Source organism: Rhamphochromis sp. 'chilingali' (genome assembly GCF_963969265.1).
Source record: "Rhamphochromis sp. 'chilingali' genome assembly, chromosome: 1".
NCBI classification, from domain to species: domain Eukaryota; kingdom Metazoa; phylum Chordata; class Actinopteri; order Cichliformes; family Cichlidae; genus Rhamphochromis; species Rhamphochromis sp. 'chilingali'.
In genome coordinates, this window is record NC_137929.1 from 35,202,042 (window position 1) to 35,224,357 (window position 22,316).

The window sequence follows — 22,316 nt, forward strand, 5'->3', positions numbered from 1 at the left end:
CTACAGACACAGACCCAGAGACACGATACTGACACGGTATAGAGGGAACACAAAAACCAAAACCTAACTAGCAAATCTTAACAAAAGACATAACCAGAAAAATTAAAACATAGGATAATATTAATTAACACAAAACACTTAGTCAATAGACTGAAGGAAAACGTCCAGGTCACTGTAACAGGTGTCAGAATACATTTTATGTCGAAACTATGACAAGAAACAAGAGAGACTTTGGTTACAGGTTTAAAGAGGTGAGTAGGAGAGGTGAATAAAAGTGAGTGGCTAGGGCAGCATTCATGACTATAGGTCATGAATGCAGCCCTAGCCACTCACCTGGATAGATGTGGCATCCAGCGAAAGAGAAAGTGAGTTGTTGCAAGATTGAAGATTCTAGTTTTTTTTTTTTGTCATGTGTCCAAAGAAAAAAAAAAGGCATTTCTCTGTGCAACGAAATTCTTTCTTTCCCTTTCCACATACAGATACTGATTAATATATACCAGGGGTAGGCAACCTTTCTGATGACGAGTGCCATCTTAAATTTCCTCAGAAGTCAATGTGCCATATAATTGCATTAGCAATAAATTTAATAACACTCTATATTAACAGTTACACACTATATAGAACCACTTTATAGAATTATATTTGTTCGCAGATGTTGGAAGCTATCAGTGAATAGTTATCAGCTATTTTGAAACAAAAAAAGACACTTTTTATCCATAACAAGAAGTCCATAACAGCATATGAACTGTAAATGAACAACAGAAAATACAAATGGGGGGGGGGCTGAAGCTATAAGAATGTGAGAAACGGTCAGACACTTCAAGATCTGGCGGACACCCTCCTGTCCACATCTCCCATCTGGACGTTTATGCTCAAAGTGTTGTATGGAATAATGACAAAGCTATTTATGGTCTCCTCACAACAATGATAAGAAAAATAAACTGGGCCAATATGGAATGTTTGTTAATACAGGGATACACATGTTAATGTGATGTCTGGTCTCCCACTCAGAGACACAGGTCTCTGAGTGTCCAGCGTTCAGATGGCTACCTGAGGACACTCTTCATGTGAGAGAAAATCTGCTCACACAGATATGTAGAGCCAAATACTGTCAATAAGGCCTCTGCAATGTTCTGAAGACAGTTAAACTTGTCAGGTAGTGATGTCCAGCAGGTGAAAATGCAAGCTCCATGAACACGCACATCTATGGATTCCAGCTGCTTCGATGTTGCATTAACTGGCGTTAACTCGGCCAGTTAATGCGAGACAAATCTAGCTGCTCATTAAAGCTTTCTGGTTTGATCAGAAAATAAAACATTGGTCCATACACCTGAAAGTCCCAAAAACACATTGTGAATTCTGTCTCGAGTCTACGGATGTACCCGTGTATTTCCGTGGTGCTGATGCTGTGCTAAGCGGAAAGCTCCTGAAGCTTTTGAAGTGTTGGAATGTGGAAAGCTAACAACGTCCCTCTCACCAGTAGGCTAAGTTATTTTTAGCCAATTACAAGCACAGGGCATTGCTGTCTTGGGGAAAGTAAAACAATTTCTGGATAGGAAAACATTGTATGTTATATTGTGCTTTACTATTACCATACATGAGTTATTGTGTAGAGCATAGGTAAATGCTCCAATTAAATTCTGGAATGAGTTAGAAGAAGAAATAAAGGTCAGTAGTGATATAAACCAGTTTAAAATAAAACTCAAAAAAGAAATTTTAAATAAGTATAAGAATGAAGAAAATGCAATTAACCCAAGACAGCAGTCAAACTGGTGTTTATTTTCTTCTGCAAATTAGCAAATCTAAATATAGTTTTAGTTGAACATTAGAAAATTATTTTTATGTGATGTTATGTTCTAAGTTGAAGGCATTGTATACGTTTTTGTTGTTCAAATTTAGATGATGAGGATGTAAACCTGAGGGAGTAGGGCTAAATAAGTATATAGTTCTGCCTACTGGGCTTACACTGTACGATTTTTGGCACGTTTTGAGCCGTGTTTTCAGTCATGCGACAGTTTTGGTGATCGGCCCGAATTTGGCCTGTCGTGCATCGTGTAGTATACGTGGGGTAACGAGAAGCGATTAACACCTCACGACCAGCTCCCGATCATCAAACGTCGTGAGGGTGTCACCGCAGCTTCACACACTGCGCACGCGCAAATACATAAATGTCGGTGAAAAAGACGGCGCAGCACGGCAGTGCAGCGTGTGATCTGGAAAAAAACACCGCGGTAAAGTGAGCCGTCATTTGTGAGCCGCGGTCAAGCCAGCCGCCTCCTAAATTTCCTTGCGCTTTTACACCAGTCTTTACGGTAGCGCCTTTTCGCTTTATATCCTGATTGAAAGCCTAGACTCGCGCACACGCACAAATTACAATGGAACAGCCCAATACAGACATCGTGACAGTCTGGTTGCATATTCAAAAATTCATTAAAAATCATTCTTAAAAGTTGATGCCAAGCTTTCAACACAATCCTCTTCTCGGACACCTACTTTACCTCTGGGCCAGGTTTTACCCAGATTTACTGTAACATTACTCAGAAATCACAGTAAACTCATATTCAGTGCAATACAGTCAATACACTACAATTATGTCTATTTCAAAAATTCATTAAAAATCATCCAGAATAGTTGAGGTCCAACTTTCAACATAACCCTCCTCTGGGACACCTACTGTACCTGTGTGCCAAGTTTCATCCAGATTCACTGTAAAATTCCTCAGAAATTAAAGGACATTTATATACAATTCAATACAGTCAATACAATAGAATTATGTCAATTTCCAAAAATTCATTAAAAATCATCCTGAGTAGTTGAGGTCCAACTTTCAACACATCCCTCCTCTAGGACACCTACAGTACCTGTGTGCCAAGTTTCAGCCAGATTCACTGTAAGATTCCACAGAAATTAATGGAAACTTCTATTCAATCTAATACAGTCAATACAATAGAATTATGTCAATTTTCAGAAATTCATTAAAAATCATCCTGAGTAGTTGAGGTCCAACTTTCAACAGATTCCTCCTCTGGGACACCTACTGTACCTGTGTGCCAGGTTTCATCCAGAGTCACTGTTGGGTCTGTGTTTCCACAAACCCCGCTAATTCTAGAGACTTATTCATCATGAAGAAAACAAGACAGTCGATCGATCCATTACTTGCGCAAGGGAGGCCTCTCATCTGTGTCCCGCACGACAATGACCCCAATGGTGGCCTCCTCTCGCTGCCTTTTATTGACAATTTCAAACAATAGTTTACAAAACACCTCCCCTTGCAACCCCCTTTGGTTACATAGACAAGGACTGTGTGTAAATGTGTGTGTGTGTGTGTGTGTGTGTGTGTGTGTGTGTGTGTGTGTTATGTGAGAATGTGTGTGTGTGTGTGTGTGTGTCAGACCTCCTGCTGACCAAAGGGTCATAAACGCAGGAAGCTTACATCAAAAGAAACAGATCTTTCAGATAGGATGTATCTACAATAAAACCTCCCCCAGCACAGAGTGGCTGGAGAGGTGGTCAGGATCAAAGGGATGGCTTTGATCCTACTGCTTAAACTAAGACTGTACAAATTTAAGAAACACAATGGCAACATTCAACAATTAGACTTAACATTTCCCTCCTTTTTGTCATTGTTCTTAAATTTCAACTTATGCACCCTTTGTTTAGACAGTGTCAGTGTAGATTTCATTCATACACAATAAACTACATCCTATACATAAGCAAATCAGTATCAACAGTCCAAAAACAGGAATTAATATTTTCAAAAGAAGATGCCACCAAGGACCAGACGGTAACCAAGCTATCCAGCCTTGTGGCAGATCTTCTCCTGTCGTGCAAAAGTACACAACTGAATGTCAAAGGTCAAACAAGAAGAATCATCATTCTCAAAAATCATATGTCACTACAATCCAACTGTATACAGACATAGGTATTTAAATGCATCAGTTGACTTTATTGTTTGTCCATGTGGCTCTCAGCTAACTTCAAAGCTGCAGCAAGTCAACACCCTTCTTTATGACTCCTATCGTCCCCCCAAATCTTCTCACTGTAGGCATCCTGTGGGGGTTAGAGTCAACCGGTGAATTATCTGCATTTACAACTCTTCTCCTGTCCTGTTGTCACAACAGAAAAAGCTTTGTAAAGGAAATTGGATCAAGCTGTTTTGATCTTCTTGGCTCAAAACCTCAAGTGTTCATGATGTAAATGTAGACAAAAGGCTTCTCTGTTTACATCCTTCTTGCAGAAGACAAAAGAATAGGTGATGTTGCCATGTTCCATGGTTAATCTCCAACTTGGGCTAATCCATTGTCCTTCATACACATAGGCAATTGGCCTGTTTCCAGTTCGTTTAACTGTATAATGTCCTGCAACAAGTCATATTCTATGAGTCAGACGAGCAGGTCTGTCTCACCAGAGTAGTTCACCTTCCCAGCTACTGGTGAATCAACCTTCCATTCAGGTTCAGAGCAGTTGAAAAGTTGGCAGTGTTCCTGGATGTGTTGCTAAAGCAACCAAACAAACTGTCTCGCTCTCAGCGATGCTATAGGGCCACAGTCTAGAAGAATGTGTAGCCAGTGGCATCACAAGCATAACCATTGGTCTCGTTGTTTATGTGAGCGGTTGTGTTCTTAAACTGCCACCAGTAGTTGTTGAAAACCCATGCGGCACTTGGTGTGGTTTGCTCTGTTCCAGTGCGTTCCCTGTCATCCCACTCAGGGTCCACAGGCACAAGAAGATGCACAGCACATTCCCAGCCATTCTGATGAGTACCTGTGGCTCAGTTGGTTTCTTCACCGGATTGAGACGAGGGGCCCTGGAGGCTTTCCCCCCCCTTTGTTCCCGGTCTTCCTGCCACTTACTCCGAGCTGGCCTGGATGTGTGTCACCTTCTTGCAGTGCGCTTGATATATCCAAGTGTTCCTTCCAGCAATCTTCACTGCTGTGGTCGTCGTCAGCAGCATCCGATATGGACCTTCCCACCATGGACTGGACCAGCACTTCCTCTCCATGGCCTTATCATCATCCAATCTCCAGACTTCAGGCTCTGCTCCTGCGGAGAAACAGAATCATCTGGCAGATCATTTGTTCTCATGACTACTTTACTTTTAAACATTTTCAAGCATCTATTCTGCTAATATGCTCTCTCTTCTGCTTTTCTATCATCACTACAGAAGACTAGAACTCTAAATGCTCTAACATGTGTAATCTCAAAGAGTCAGACCATTCTCTGTTGGAGTAATCCTCATGTACTTAATTCTATACAGTCTAACCATGTCCTGCCTGTCTTCCTAAATCTTAACTTTACTGTTCCATTAGTTCTCTCTGCTGCAAAAAGGTTTTTTTTAAAGTATTTAATAATCCTAGAGTGAGTATAAACTACTGCTCATCTCCCTCCTGTTTGAGACATGGTATAGCCAATGGCTCAAAATAGCAGCAGTCTTATACAAATTATTAGGCAGTACTGGTTTATCACACAGATAAAAAACATCATCCTGCAAGCTTGCTCCCTCTGTAAGTCACAACTGTTTTCCTGCTGTAGGTGAGTGGGCCTGCATGTCTGCTGATGTTGTACTGATAAAAGGTTAACACCATGTTTAACTACAGCTGCCTCTTTTGTGATCTTATCTGCAAAAACTTTCCCTAATGCAACTGGATCTTTCCCTCACATGTGTGCTGCACATTTACAAACGGCAATTCCACTGGTTAATAACGCTGCCTCCAGCAGATTTTGCAAGAGTTTGGTGTGTCCTGCAGGTTTCCCTGTAGAGGTTGTCACACCTCGTCTCACTCACTGCACTACAAAGAAATGTACGGTAGCAAATGTATACTGCCTATCAGTGTATATTGTCTCTCTACAGCTTTACACGCTTCCGTTAAAGCTAGCATCTCTGCTGCTCAAGCAAATATGAAACATGCTAGTTGTCCTACACAGATAACTCTCTCTCACTGTCTGCTACAGTAAAACGTGTTCTAGTCTGTCCCTCTGCTGTTGTAAAACTCAAATCATCAACAAACCAAACCTTTCCCTCAACGAGTGGCACATCTATTAAGTCATCCCTCAGCTTACACTTCTTCTCCTCGCGCTCTCTACACTCATGAGAAGTGCCCTCCTCCGTTGGCAAAAAGGGTTGGACAGATTCAGAATTGTGCACCACTTTATGGTAATATGTGTGGTTGTGAGAGTAACAGTAACATTAACCCTTTAGTGCCGATCGGAGTGGGCACGCTCTGTTTTGCGTAACTATTTTTAAATCCCAGTAGCTCTGCAACCACGTAAGCTAGCGCAAAAATTTTTTTTTCATATGAAACCGGAGGAGTTGTACTTACATCTTATGCCATCAGCTTGTCCTAGGTCACGGTTTCCTTCCACATAAAACTTTGCAAAAACTGCATAAAAAGCGCTTGCAGCAACAAAAACATAATGTTCCAGAAACACGCTTTGCCGATCCGATCAGCTGTTCATAACACTTCCTAAGTTGGAATAGACGTCAGCGCGAACTTTTGCATTTCCGCCATTACCTGCCCGAAACCGGAAGTGACGTCATTTTCACGGAAATGTAGTCTTTTTTACCATCAGGGCCTCAGGGCATATACTGCTCTTTTTAAAAGTTATCTTTGACTTTATGACTTTCTGTGTCATTTCTGGGATGCTTAGGACTCATATTGCACTGCTGGAAATAGTTTATTTTGATGCATATGCTGCTTTTTTGCAAATTTTCAGTATAATATTTATTTTCGTTTTTCCTGCAGTGTATAAAAATTGGTGTATTTCAAAAATAAAACTATGAAGAAACTCAAAATAAATTTCCTGTGGTGGGAAACTATTTTGTGCAACTTTTTTGTATTTACAGTTTTGAGGGATAAGCCTCTTAAATTTCTCTAACTACAAATATATGTTAAAAAAGCAAAAACGATTTTCAATTTTTTTGTAGTTTATTGCACTTTTTTGCAATTTATGTAATTACTATGCACTTAATGAATACATATTATTAAAATCTGGGCTATAATGGTTGTATTGATGTATAGCAACTTGAAATGCTCCCAAAAATGGCACCACACCATGTAAAAATATAATATAAGCTCTGGCGGACTTGGTTCTATGGTAGGTCTTAAAGGGTTAAAGACAAGTGTCTTGTAGGTGACAGAAATGTAAGTTTAGTCTGCAGTAGTAAACATCTACCTCTTCTGGAACTAACAATGTCAAAAGGTGAAATAAACTATTTCCTGAAACATCGTACAGCTTAAGCTGCTGCACATACTGATCTCACGCATGGAGGTAAAGCACGAGCAACTAGAGCTAATCTTTTAGTGTTAGGTATTTTAGTACCATGGGAGCATTTACTGGATATTGTTTTATAGTGACATTATGCAGGAAAACTCTGTCATTCAATAAGGCCCCTTTGTTTTAGTTATTTTTCTCTTTGACCCAAGAATTGATGTGTGAGAATCACAGGCTGGTACAAGGTTGAAATACCACAGAGATCACTCCCTCAGCTACATTAGTTTCTTAATCTTTTAGGAGACGCCTGTTGAGGCCAAATGGTTTGTTTCAGATTTCACTAGTGTAAGAACTCTTTGTTTTGTGCCTTGAAAATATGTCGCTGAGATAATCACAATTGTATCTGAACTAATAAACTACACAAAGGATGCTTCTTCACCCAAGGGCAGGAAGACGCTGCCTTATCTTGGTCTGTACTGGTTTAAACTGATAATCTGCTGTCTCATGAATTTTACCCTCTATATAAACTGTTGTACTTGTGAATAAAGTTGAGTCAATTTGGGAAGACAACCTGAAGCAGTCTCTGTTTTCTTGTTCTCCCAAGCTGCTCCCGAGCTCGTACTAACACGCTGAATGGCATGCTTGAATATTACTTGAGAATATATTTGACTGTGTTACAGACTAAGGGACATTCTCTGCTGATAGGTGAAGGTACATTCTCTGCTGATAGACGTCCACGCCTCGAAGGAAGTCGATCCACGGATTAGGCCCTGGAAACCGTTTCCTTCATTTAGGATAGTAAGTTACTGGCTTCACTTGTGGAAAAAGTGCTGTTAGTTATTTTACAGTCACCTGGCATTTGTGCTGTTCACAGAACCACAAGTCCATCGCTGGACCACCTCTGCGCTGTCACTTTTTGGAGCTTGGCACGCTCCCTCAGGTTCCATTTTGTGGGCGATCCTCTCAGCCACTCCTTCTCGTCATGACACCTCACGACATCTACAAATTGAAAAAATGACACTCCTCTCGCCACACGGCTTTCGCCATGTGTCAACTCCCCAATGAGACATGTACAAGAGTGTTGCACAGTCTCCCTAAAACAATCTCCAGGGTTTGTCCCTTGGAGCAGCTTCACTCCAAGCTGTAACCCTGTGTAATTAATCAGCACTTAAATGTTCAGCTTGTTTAGCTCCCAGCTCCTGTATCCTAGAAGACAAAGTCTTAAAGATAAAACAACTTCACATTTGCAACCAACTATAGATCATAAGAGTAATAAAGTATTCAGCATCACAGAGACAAGTATTATTGCAGGTTTATTCTAAACTCATTGAACTCCTACTTTTTCCCATAATTTGTTCCAAATTATTTAACATCTCAACGTCATTCCACATTGTAATCAGTGACTTTACTTAAGTTTGTCACTCACCATGAGCCCAACAGTGTGGTCAGATAATGAGCTCCATGTAACTATTCTGTAACCACTGCACATCTGTTCAATCGTCACTTGTCTGTCTGTGCTGAATCCTTTACAAATCACATGATTAACCATCTGCTGTAAAAAGAAATGTAAATGTTAGCGCTGCGCAGGTGTATACACTCTTTCTCACAGTAATCTCTGTGAGCAACACAAGGTAGTGAATGACACACACATGGTAAATTCACAGACAGAGAATTTAAACTAAAAAGGTTAAATTTTCAGAGTTCACATAGTCATGTGACCCAAGGTTCCTCCTGTGGTCTCCTTCTGCTCCTGCAACAGAGACACACGCAGAGATACATCCACACCTTTGTCAGGTGGGGGTTGACTTCACACAATGGTGTTAAGTCAGTCAGTCTTGTCAGCTTTTGTCAGTCAGTCGGTTCCCCATTTATTTTAAAATTCTTACTCATTCACTCAGTGATTCCCTCTTTTGCTAATTGTGGAAATTATCGTCGCATTCGTTTCCACGCTCAGCAAAACAACGTCATTTCAAAAAGAAAAATAATTTAGACTGGATTTCCTCGTTGAATCCTTTTGGACAGGAATTTGTCCCAAATAAGTGGCTTTCTCCTGAGCCCATTTTAATTTTGGAGAAGCTCACTTTGCAACAGTTTTCTCGACGACGCTTCGATTCTAATCGTGCAGATCTGCTCAAACAGAGATCATCAAACAAAACTTTCAGTGCACCATGAAAGTAACAAAATAAAAGAAAGAAAATAAAGGAAAGAAAGGCCTTGTTAAAGTCATGACACGTGTTCTTCATGCCAGGGGGATAAATCGTAACAACCCAATTGGCAGGTTCAACTTTAGTAATAAAAGACAAATCAAACAGCCAGTTTAATCTCAAACATTCATCCAATCAGCCATACACACAACATACAACATAACCCTGTTGTCTTAGCACATAATAAGTTTCTTCTCATGTAACTAATATGCATGTAGGGTTAGTATAGTTAATGCATTTTCAGTATGTTTTTGTGTTCATCTCTCACCACACTTTCATTATTCTTATCACTGCTTAAAACAACACACATCTCTCTCTGTTTTTTTTTTCTTTAACTGTACTTTTCTCCAAAACAGAAAATAGCATTACAGCTGTTTCAGACTGAGAAACACCAAACACTCTTCATGCTATCATTCATCCACACAACTATTTTTATTTCTTTTTGTCCACTGGGCAGGTGACCTGCAGAATCACGTCTGCCCCAGCTGGATACCTTTTCACACACACCATGACGTCAAACATGCTCACACTCACGGAATGGATCAGGAGAAAAACTTTCTTCATCTTCACACTCTGGGACAGAAACACCATGTTTTTTGTTTTTTTTTTTTGTGTTGTGTCAGGGATGGATATGTAGTTGTAACGTTTGTGTTCACCAACTTTACTTTCTGTTTCCTACCCTGCCTAGTCTGTCTTGGACTCAATGCTGCTCCTAATGTCTCTCCATACTCAGCCTTTAGTCTCTCCTCCACCTCTGCCTCTGCTCTCTCACGCTCTTCTCTGGCTCTACTTTCTGCTAACATTCTTGCTTCTCTCCTCTTCTGAGCCTGCTCCAGCCACAACTTAGCAACTGCTAACTGCAATTCCTTCCTCTGCTTCGCTTTACCTGTTTTACCTGCTACACTTACAGCTATTCTTTCTACCAGCATTTTACACTGAACTTCCACTAATGTCCCTTCAAATCCATATTTCTTACGCCAACAACCTACATACTGCGTGCTGCCCGGTGAAAATTTCTCCATAAATTTTAAATCTCCTTCTAAGGCAGACTTACACATTTTATTCTCCATTACAAGACAACAATCAGCCACACTCACGCAGACCACGTCTGGCCCGCACACACACACAACATAGGCCTATCGCTTGCGTCTGCACGCATAGCTAGCGCTCTCTGTTGAAAACTCTCAAACGCCCCATATGGCGGAGAATTCAACCTTCGGACACTCTCCAACGCCCCAAATGGCGGAGATTCCGGACTCCTCACGGCGGAGCTACCGAACCTAGGTTATCTCCACGCCCCAAATGGCGGAGAACTCTCTACGCCCCAAATGGCGGAGAAGCCTGCGTCTCTCTCACGCGGCTAGCGCGCTCCCGTACCTGCGGTCAACGCAGGGTCACGTAGCCGCTCTCTAAGGCCTTCTGTACTCACTGTTTGTTTACGTTCATGGGAAGAGTCTCTGGATCCCGTCAATCGTCATCCATCCCGAGGGGAGGTCAGGCGCAAACTTCCCGGCCTGGTGACAAGCCAAAAACACCAGGGCTTTACGTCAATCATCCCAGACGTTGCGGTGGCGTCCTCTCCCTCTCCTCGGTGGATGCAATGTGTTAGGCTCCGGCTCCGAAGGACCAAATAAATGTTGGGTCTGTGTTTCCACAAACCCCGCTAATTCTAGAGACTTATTCATCATGAAGAAAACAAGACAGTCGATCGATCCATTACTTGCGCAAGGGAGGCCTCTCATCTGTGTCCAGCACGACAATGACCCCAATGGTGGCCTCCTCTCGCTGCCTTTTATTGACAACTTCAAACAATAGTTTACAAAACACCTCCCCTTGCAACCCCCTTTGGTTACATAGACAAGGACTGTATGTAAATGTGTGTGTGTGTGTGTGTGTGTGTGTGTGTTATGTGAGAATGTGTGTGTGTTATGTGAGAATGTGTGTGTGTGTGTGTGTGTGTGTGTCAGGAAGCTTACATCAAAAGAAACAGATCTTTCAGATAGGATGTATCTACAATAAAACCTCCCCCAGCACAGAGTGGCTGGAGAGGTGGTCAGGATCAAAGGGATGGCTTTGATCCTACTGCTTAAACTAAGACTGTACAAATTTAAGAAACACAATGGCAACATTCAACAATTAGACTTAACAGTCACTGTAAAATTCCTCTGAAATTAAAGGACATTTATATACAATTCAATACAGTCAATACACTACAATTATGTAAATTTCGAAAATTCATTAAAAATCATCCAGAATAGTTGAGGTCCAACTTTCAACATAACCCTCCTCTAGGACACCTACTGTACCTGTGTGCCAAGTTTCAGCCAGATTCACTGTAAAATTCCTCAGAAATTAAAGGACATTTATATACAATTCATTACAGCCAATACAATAGAATTATGTCAATTTCAGAAATTCATTAAAAATCATCCTTAGTAGTTGAGGTTTTAACCCTTTTTCTAGTCAGTGGGTGTGTGGGCAGAAAACTCTGGCTTGTCACCCAGTTGGATTTCCTAGTATTTGTAAGATGGCACTATCTACAAATCAGGACACATTAATGATATTTAAAAAATGACATGATGACATAGTCCTTGGTCAGTTTACCAAGCATTTCTCAGTTTTGTTCTTTATAGTTCTGTTCATCATATCAGTGTTTGTGAGTCCTGGATTATTTGATGATATGTTTACATTATGTATTCTTTTGTTTTCAGTTCCATATTGCTTTTAAGATAAGATAAGATAAGATAACCTTTATTAGTCTTTATTAGTTTTAAGTGTAGTTCTTCTTCATCGTTCCACAAGTGGATGGAAGACTTGTGAAAACACTCTAGTGTTAAAGCCAGTCTTGTCTTCATGTCTGTTTATGGTTTTGTCTGTGTCAAGCTTGTGTGTCTTAGGTCTGTGTTTTAGTTTGGTGGCCTCTTGTCTCTTTCTTTTGTTGAGTCTTACTTCCACTGTCTTCTTATTCCCAATGTATCCCTGCTGTGTTACACAGCTGTCTCCAATTCCCCTAATCGCCATCCTATTTATACATTTTGCCAATCTCCCGGTCTGAAGTACTCGATTCTATTCTATTCTATTTATACAGCGCCAAATCACAACAACAGTCACCTAAAGACACTTTATGTTGCTGGGTAAAAACACAGCAATAATACAAAGAAAACCCCAACAATTTAAGTACCCCATATGAGCTAACATTTACGGTGAGTGGGAAGGAAAAACTCCATTTGAAGAGGTAGAAACATCTGGCAGAAACAGGCTCAAGGAGAGACAGCCATCTACTGTGACTGGCTGAGGTTGATGAAAAGGAGACAGGAAAACATATACACTGTGCAAGAGATACATACTAACTAATGATTAAATGCAGAGAGGTGTATAAACACAGAACGAGCAAAGAAGGAAAAAATTCATATGATGGGAAGCCCGCAAGAGCCTAGGCTTATTGCAGCACAAATAAGGGAAGATTCAGGGGCACCTGATCCACTATAACTGTATTATTTGTCAAAACTGAGGGCTTTAACGCTAATCTCAAAAGCAGAGACGGGTGTTTGTCTTCTGAATTAATTTAGAATAGAATAGAATTCAACTTTATTGTCATTGCACATGTCACAGGTACAAGGCAAGAAAATGCAGTTTGCATCCATCCAGAAGTGCTTTAGCCATGATATAGATATATTAGAATATATATTAGCAATAATATAGGTATGTAAGTATATTACAGAAATGGGTCTATTATGGTATGTTACAATGTACACGGTATGAAGGTATGTTATGAATATGCTATAACTATAAGTATAGTTACAGGCTGTAGTGAGTACAAGCTATGTACAGGCTATGAACAGGATATAAATATGAAAAACTATACAGAATATGAAATAAAAAACTATACAGAATATGCAGCTATACAGCTACAGAAATGTGAACTATGCAGGTTGTAAACAGTTGTAGAATTAAAAATGATCGTATTGTACAGAATGACGTGAGCTGCATCCACAGAAGAGAGGTCTAAGAGATGAAGACTCTGATTACCGTTCAACCTTAAAATTCTATAGGAACCACAAGTACAATATTCCAAAATTAAAATCTGGATTTCAGAGCGAGTCAGTGAAGAAAAGCAAATATGCTGTCTCTTTATAGTCCCTGTCATGACTCTCTCAGCAGCACTTTTGATCCATCAATATTAAACAATTATTGATGCAGCAGATTGAGATGAAACTTGGCACACAGGTACAGTAGGTGTCCCAGAGAAGGAATGTGTTGAAAGTTGGACCTCAACTACTCAGGATGATTTTTAATGAATTTTTGGAAATTGACATAATTCTATTGTATTGACTGTATTGAATTGTATATAAATGTCCTTTAATTTCTGAGGAATTTTACAGTGAATCTGGATGAAACTTGGCACACAGGTACAGTAGGTGTCCTAGAGGAGGGTTATGTTGAAAGTTGGACCTCAACTATTCTGGATGATTTTTAATGATTTTTTGAAATAGACATAATTGTAGTGTATTGACTGTATTGCACTGAATATGAGTTTACTGTGATTTCTGAGTAATGTTACAGTAAATCTGGGTAAAACCTGGCCCAGAGGTAAAGTAGGTGTCCGAGAAGAGGATTGTGTTGAAAGCTTGGCATCAACTTTTAAGAATGATTTTTAATGAATTTTTGAATATGCAACCAGACTGTCACGATGTCTGTATTGGGCTGTTCCATTGTAATTTGTGCGTGTGCGTGTGCGCGAGTCTAGGCTTTCAATCAGGATATAAAGCGAAAAGGCGCTACCGTAAAGACTGGTGTAAAAGCGCAAGGAAATTTATGCGGCGGATAGGAGGCGGCTGGCTTGACCGCGGCTCACAAATGACGGAGGCACAACTTGTAGAACTTTGGAAAGCTCATCCGAGCCTTTTCGATGTGGCCTCACAAAAGTATCACGACCACAACAACCGTGAAAATAGTTGGATAGACATTGCTGCTCAATCACAGCTGCAATTTAGCAAAGTTGATGGTGGTGGTGTGCGTGTCTGTGTGAGTGAAAGACAGAGAGGGAGAGCGAGCGACAGAATTTCTGTTATAACCTTAATTTTATGGACGCACAGTGTGAGCACTCAGGTCGCATCAGAGCATCGGGCCGTATAGTGTGAGACCCTGCATCGTGACCTACCAACTTCTAACCCCTGCGAGTCAATCGTGCAGTTTGAGCAGAAGCTGAATAACGCGACTGAAAAAACCGCACAGTGTCTGCCCAGCTTTAGGCTAAATATGGTATTACGCAAATACCATAGGCTCTTTAACTTGTAGCATCAAGCGCCTTGGGGTATATCCATATGGGCTATATTTAAAAAAAAACAAACAAAAAACTGCATTGAATCTATCTGAGGTGGTGGTGCGGTGGTGGTCACGCCTCGTTTATGAGAAATCACGTGACTTCTAGACATGAAAATGAAAGTCTGAAATGAAACGTAATGCGTTTCTCACATTTCAGAGTCACATACTGGAGCTGCTTGCCCTTAATCTACGTAGGCGATTTTAAGAAAGAACGAAGGATGAGCGCAGATTCGACCAGTAAAAAAGAAAAATGTTACGATCTATCTGATTCTACGCTGACATTTGTAGATAGAGAAGATGAATTAGACTGTAGGTAACTATCAAGTTTGTTTTTCTAACGCTGCTCTCTTGGTGTGCCTCAAAGTCTATTTCATTTTTTTCAGTTCTGTGTCAGGATTTTAAGTCTCCGAGAGCTCTGATGTCCTGTGGTCATGCTGTGACCCCATCCTCTCTTACTGACTGGTGTCGCAGGTTGCTGAATGAGGTAGACTGAGTCTTTATTAAATATTTTTTTCAGGTCTATTACTTTAAACCAAGGGCATAGATTTGGTTTTGGCATTGGTGGGGACGGATGATTCAACCACCGAACTCTGCCCTGTTTCGTTTTGTTTTGTTTTCTTTTTTTTTCCTTTTTGTCTTTGCTTCTTGATAACAAAAGGAGAAATTTACTTGCCTACATATGCTATTCTACATGCTTTTAAACCATTTAAAATTACAATTCATAGTTTTATATGTCAATTATATAATGTTAAATTACTATTAAACAAATGACTGACTAAAGTATTTTAGACTTTATTTTACTTCAGTCATAATCCATATAAATCAGGTATCATACAAAAATAAAAATAGCTTCAAATACAGTCATGATAATAAAAGAATATGACTTTAAGGACTTAACAACATTACTTCAGTTATATTACACCAACATCTCTTATACATTAGCACTGAGGGAACACTGAATGACCTGGTGGTTTTTGTCCATAAAGCTACTCATCTAAGATTACCACAAAGTAAAAGATCTCTCAGCAAAATTATGCAACATTTTAGGCACACTGTTGCCCCTATCAACTCAGTGAGCTGGGAGTTTTTTTTATTCTAAACATGAACTACTGTTACAGCTACTGGTGTCCCACACAACAACTCAATGTCCACTATCTGAAGGAGCCAAACACATGCCTTCTCCTCTCGTTAACTGAGATAAACTGCTGGCATGTTTGTTTTACATCTATACTGTCCAGTCTCTCCTGGTGGACATGACAACACATTATTTTTACAATGTTTATTTATCGGATAAAATAAGTTAAATGTCACCGTTATTATTGTCCGGCCAGAAACAGGCGGCGGGGGGGTCCAAATTCAGAGCCTGCGTCCACCTGAGGACCCGGTGTTGTGCCAAAAAGTGATTGTCTGCCAAAAACTGATTTCCGGTATTTGCCAAAAACTGATTGCTTGTAGTTAAACTGCTATAAATAACTTGTTGGTCTATGTGAAACACCTTTATTTATGCAGTTAAAAAAAATTCTTGTTTACTTTAAAAATGTCTCTCTTCAGAGTAATCTGGCCAAGCAACTGAAAATAAAATAAATTCATAATTATAATAAAGGTCAATCAAATGGACCAATATGGCAAGGCCATGATGATCCACTTGGTAAAATAAATCCGCTTGGCATCTTTCTTGGCCTTAAGACAACAATTCTGATGGCTAAAGATCCAAACGGGACAAAAAAAAAAAAAAAGAGTAATCTGGCCAACAGGACAGCTGAAATTGCAACAAATGCAAAAATAGTTCTGTAAACATATTTTAAGTGGACAAAAGGAAGTTGATTGATTATAATGTAAGTACAATAACACAGATATTTGAAGTTTACACAGCTACATTCTCGCCTGAAAATATGTTAAAAGTTTATTTTGCGACCCAGAAAGATTAATAAGAGTAATATTAAAACTAAGTAGCTGCAGTAGTAATAGCCATTTTTGGAAACTGAAATTGGCTGGGCCAAGCTGGAATATGGTTTTTCAATTTTGTTGTTCGGGTGGAAATTCGGGAGAATGGTGGCTTCGGGAGATTTTCAGGAGGGACACTGAAATTTGGGATTCTCCCGGAAAAATCGGGAGGGCTGGCATGTATGGCGTAGCACAGCCTGTAACGTTATTATGACGACCACATTTTATGAGTGAACTTGACTTTAAGTGACTTACAGGTTTCTTTGAAAAATACTTTCTTATATCCAGGTTCTTCCTTTTTGCTGCCATTCTCCTCTCCTCCTTGCAAGTCCTCGCAGCACAGGATTGCCACTGCTAAAACTAAACAGAGCTCCCTGAAAGGCACAGCCAATCACATTGGCCATATTTGTCACATGAGGTAGGACTCCAGTAGAGAACGTAATTTAATTCTTTCTGCATCACTAGGTGAATGAGACGTTGACAGATCGTTTTTTTTCTTCTTCTTTCTATCGGGTTTGTTTTTCTTTACTCGAAGAGATCAAATTATTGGTGGGGACATGTCCCTTCCGTCCATGCCAAATCTATGCCCTTGCTTTAAACATAAACACAGGATTATATTCAGAATAAAATAATAATATTAGGTTACACAAGCAACTAACACAGTGGACTTTATGTATGTTTTCTAATTTTTCCTCATCGCTGTTCAGCATTTGCCTTTGTTTTAAGTCAAATTAATATGGGCTCAAAATGTGGTCATAAATATTTTGTACTTGTAAATCGGTTTTGTATGTGTAAAAAAGATTTGTATGTGTAAAAAAGATTTGTGCGTGCGTAAAAAAGATTTGTGTGTGGACTTAGCCAAAAAAAACCCCTGCAAGTTACAAGTACGAATTTTGACCCTATTTTTCTTCCTTTTATCTGATTGGTCAATGTCATGTCAATCACAAATGTAACAATCCAATCAGAAAACAGATGGGTTTGGCTGTCGGAGGGGCGCTTTTTTTGAACTGCAGGTCTTTGAAGGGAATAAATGCCCTTTTACATGCCAACCCAGCGTTTTCCTTCATCACCACGAATGAAAACAGTCTGTGGTCGTCCGAGTTTGGTGATTTTTGTGTCACAGGTCTACGTGTTTAATACAGGGACTTCCACAGCCTTTTCAACAGCGCTGCCCCCACCGCGGGGTGGGGGCGGGCAGTGTTTTGGAAATGACAGTCTTCATTACAAAGCTTTCTTCGTTATGAATTAGCATAGATGTTTTTATTGAACATTTGAAGAACTAGCAAAAAAACCCAGAAACTCTTGTAGAGGACATAAAGTCAGAGATAGAAAAGACAAGGAGCAGGTGCATCTAGCACAGGCACAGCCACAGAGCCCAGCAGCCAGCGCAACAAATTCTGGATCCTTTTCTTTTAGTTAGCAGTTAGCATTAGCAGCACATCCTGCTTCCGATGTGAAAGGACTTTTATGCTGCGCACTGTGACTCACAGCAGTGGTCCCGGGTCAGCCCTGACGTTGTGTTAAACGAATCCTAAAGTAATAATGGTATTTCTAACCACTGATATACCACAACTTTATCCTTTCAACAGCTACTGAAAGTTAGGGGACCTAGCTGCTACCCTTCAAGGACCTGCAGTTCAAAAAAGCGCCCCTCCGACAGCCAACCCCATCTGTTCTCTGATTGGATTGTTACATTTGTGATTGACATGACATTGACCAATCAGATGAAAGGAAGAAAAATAAGGTCAAAATTCGTACTTGTGACTTGCAGGTTTTTTTTTGGCTAAGTCCACACACAAATCTTTTTTACGCACGCACAAATCTTTTTTACACATACAAATCTTTTTTACGCACGCACAAATCTTTTTTACACATACAAATCTTTTTTACGCACACACAAATTTTTTTTACACATACAAATCGTTTTTTCCACACACACAAATTTTTTTTACACATACAAATCCTGATTTACAAGTACAAAATATTTATGACCACATTTTGAGCCCATAAATTAATTCGATTTTGTTTCTTCAAATTTGTATAAAAGACCAATGTCAATGGAAGAAAATTGTCCTCCATTTGACAGCAAATGTTAACGAAGTTCAGTTATGTGTTCCTCAGAAATTTTACCACACAATGACAATATAACTTCACACAGCTGCTGCAGAATTACTGCAGTGAAGTGTTTTTCCAATCTTCTATGGTCCAATGCAATAGCGAGTGCAAATCTAGCAACAGTTTCCACATGTGTTTCAGCAGTTTCTGAAATGTTGATGATCTAGACCGCTGATGTTTTGTAAACGTAAGAATTTTCACAGTGTTTAGAGTTTGTTTCCAACCTGTCATACTTATAAATGTCTTTTTAAAAATACAGGGTAAAAGCACATTTGTCTGTGGCAAGTGTGATAAGGAGTGGCGTTATACAGAGGTTCGTAAAATGGCTCTGCTGAACTCTGAAGAAATGGAGTACTTTGAAAAGACCATGGCCACAAATACTTCCAAGAATGAATTTCATTCCAAATCAGTGAGTACTGGGCTGTCATACTAATAAAATTTTAGTTGAATGTTCATTTTAGTTGATGGTTCAGTTGTGTTTCTTTCCAACAAATTGTCCCTTCTAGTCTGTTGCCTCTCCTTTATCATCTGGTTTAAAACTCTGGATGGCATTTTAATTTAGATAATCTGTTTTCTTTTTTCCTCCACCATCAACTGCATCACAGTGTCCTGGATGCAGTTCGTCTGTTGTAAGAAAGGATGCATCTAACCTGAGTGTCTGCTGCAGTATTTGCACCAAAAAAAAAGGGCGGAATTATGAATTCTGTTGGCAGTGCTTGAGGGACTGGAAGGGTTCCCGGCCACAGTCAGACCACTGTGACAATAATGGATGCAGCAATGAAGCAATAAAAACCCTGAGAAACTGTAAAGATATCATTTTTGAGTCTGTGAAGGGAGTCAGTGGTTGTCCCTCTATCCGTGCATGTCCCACCTGTGGCTCATTGGTGGAGCATAGCAGACGGAAATGTAAAAATGTTGTCTGTCCCAGATGTAAGGTGGAGTTCTGTTTTGTGTGCCTGAAACTCACTGCTGAATGTGCAAAAAAGACAAAAGTGTATTTTGGACCTTGCTCAGGTGGTGTGGTGGCCCCTAGACAGACATCTATACCGGTATGGCAGAAGAAATAATGTGAATATCTTCCTTTTCTTTGATTTAAGAGTTTCTTTCTCAAGTGATGCACTATGCTGCAGTTATCCATTTCTTATTTTGCAAATACATCCCTCAATATTAAGCATCTATTTTGAGAAATATTGTAAAAATATAATTGTTTGTTTTCATGTTTTCCTAAACTTTAAGAAGCATTAAAATTGTCATCAGAAAAATAACTACAATTTAGAGAAATCCAGAGCTTCATCTACTGTCACAACCTGTTTCTCTTAAAAAAAGCTTTTTCAATTAACAAGTGGAAACAAGGCCTACATCTCTGTGGATTTGATAATGTTTTCTACGTTAAACCTTTCTAAAAGCATCAGTATTATTTAAGCGGAAAACTTTAACACTTTAACCATGTGAAATGGGTCATGCAGCTTAAGCGTTATGGACAGCCCTTGGGGGATTCATGCATCCCCAGAAAATTCATTGTATTCTCTCAGCTGATTTCTACTGATACTCTTTGGCTATAAGTTACTAACTTATAAGTTTGACCATGTAAAACTTAACTATCCATTACGCCAGAAGGTTTATGCAGTGCAACCATTCAGTGCTTCAGCAGCAATTGTGGTAAGCAGTTCAGGAGAACACTGAGCAAATCGGACAGACTTTACAGAGTACGACTCATATCACTTTAAAACTAAAAAGAGTTCATTCATTCGCTTGTGCAACTAATTTTAAAATGTGCAAAGTCAAAAATGACTGATCCACTTCTGCACATAGACGAAATGTCTCCTCTTTATGCTTTGACAGATAATTTTTACTCTATAACTGTGGTTACACTTCTGTATGAGTGTACTATTTGTTTTACATTGTAATTGTGCACAGCTTGTTTTTTGTTTGTTTTTGGAAAATAAAGTGATTGAGATGAATCCACCGCGGTGAAAGTTACTTGCCTAGCTAGTTCATATGATGTGGTACCAATCCTGAGGTCATGCATACTGCCAATCAAATCTTATAATACTCAAAACCTGGAAAAAAGGGTGAAAAAGAATAAGTACTGGACAGTGGTTAAGAGAATATTACTGGGACCCAATCACAGACTGATATTTATTACTTTTTCAGTGACATATTTGAGGGACTAAATGTGCTTGAAAATTAATTAAACATGCTTCAAAATTGGTGACTTTACTTTTTTATAGTTATAGCATGTAGCAACATGCAATGTTCAAAACAAAAAAGCCATATAATAAACTTACCAACAAATCAGCAATTTTGAATTTACTGTGCTATTTTGACTCAGTATTGTCATTTACATTCAAGTGAAATTATCAGATGGTCTGCAGGTTTGGTCAGTCTAATCTAAAGATGTTAAATGATGATTCTAAAATCCAAAGCTTTCATATCTGCCCTAAAAACAGTGTAAGTGGATGCACTTTTCATTAGAAGATCATCATAGACAATTAACAGAGCAGTCTCAGAAGAGTGCTGTGTTTGAGAATCAGACAAGAGTCATAAATATGTTTTTTGCAAAATAAGGATCTATAATGACTTACTGACAACTGTTTCTAACAATTTGCGAGTAAGTGGAAATCTTGAAATAGACCAATAACTGCTAATATGGCATCAGGATAATTAAAGGAATTCAACAGGATTGCAATTTATTCAGTGACCTCTCCACCAGAACTTCAGAAATGTCCAATTTACAAACCAAGAAAAAATTACTATTTTTATAGTAGTCTGACCACATCCACTATCAGAAAGATGGTTTATAATTATTATTTTTTAACTCTTCAAAGGCAGCTTACATCTAGACAGCTTTTATTGCTTTAACTGATTCTCATGTTTGAACAACCAACCCTTTTCTACGGAAGAGGATTAGGGCCACTGGGAAAAAAAAAAAGAATTCTGACTTTAATCTCAGAATTTTGAGGTGGGCACCTGCAGGTAGTGATGGCCAAATGAAGCTTTCCGAAGCACTGAAGCTTGTATTGAAAAACGGTTCATTACTCGAAGCTTTTCAACACAGTCCTCTCCGGTGACATCTGGTGGTGAAAATTTTGAAGAGCAGCTTGAATCTGCAAAATAAAACGGACTGCTCAATTATCACTGCTCACTCAAAAGTGGAGTTCTCTCTGATATTGGGCCACCGTTCCGTTGCTTTGAACATGTAATTGGTTTTGTTTTCTCGATTGGGGGGCTGAAAAAAATGTAATGCGTATTTGCGTAATACATTTTGATCAATAAACTTTCCCTATTTAAACATGCACTATGGTGGCCTTTCTTTGCTCATAACTCCTTGATGTTGGTAAATACAATAAGTGAGCAATATATATAATATACATATGATAATGCACAGCACATTATGGAGTATGCCCCTGCTGTGAAGTCCTGCCTCCATCTACTTGTCGTTTAATCACTGGACAGCTGGACAGGTTCATACAAAATATTAGATTAGGCCAATTGTCCTATACATATTTTTGACCT

At 39.4% G+C, this 22,316-nt stretch overlaps 1 long non-coding RNA gene across 1 annotated transcript; it reads right to left on the reverse strand.

Annotated features, from left to right (window-relative positions):
• Positions 1-3,143: 3,143 nt before the first annotated feature.
• Positions 3,144-8,204, reverse strand: LOC308385025. Its single transcript, XR_013969443.1, has 2 exons — positions 8,065-8,204; positions 3,144-7,982 (listed from the first exon to the last, which is right to left on the reverse strand). It is a non-coding gene; the product is annotated as an uncharacterized lncRNA (long non-coding RNA).
• Between the last annotated feature and the right edge of the window lie 14,112 nt (positions 8,205-22,316).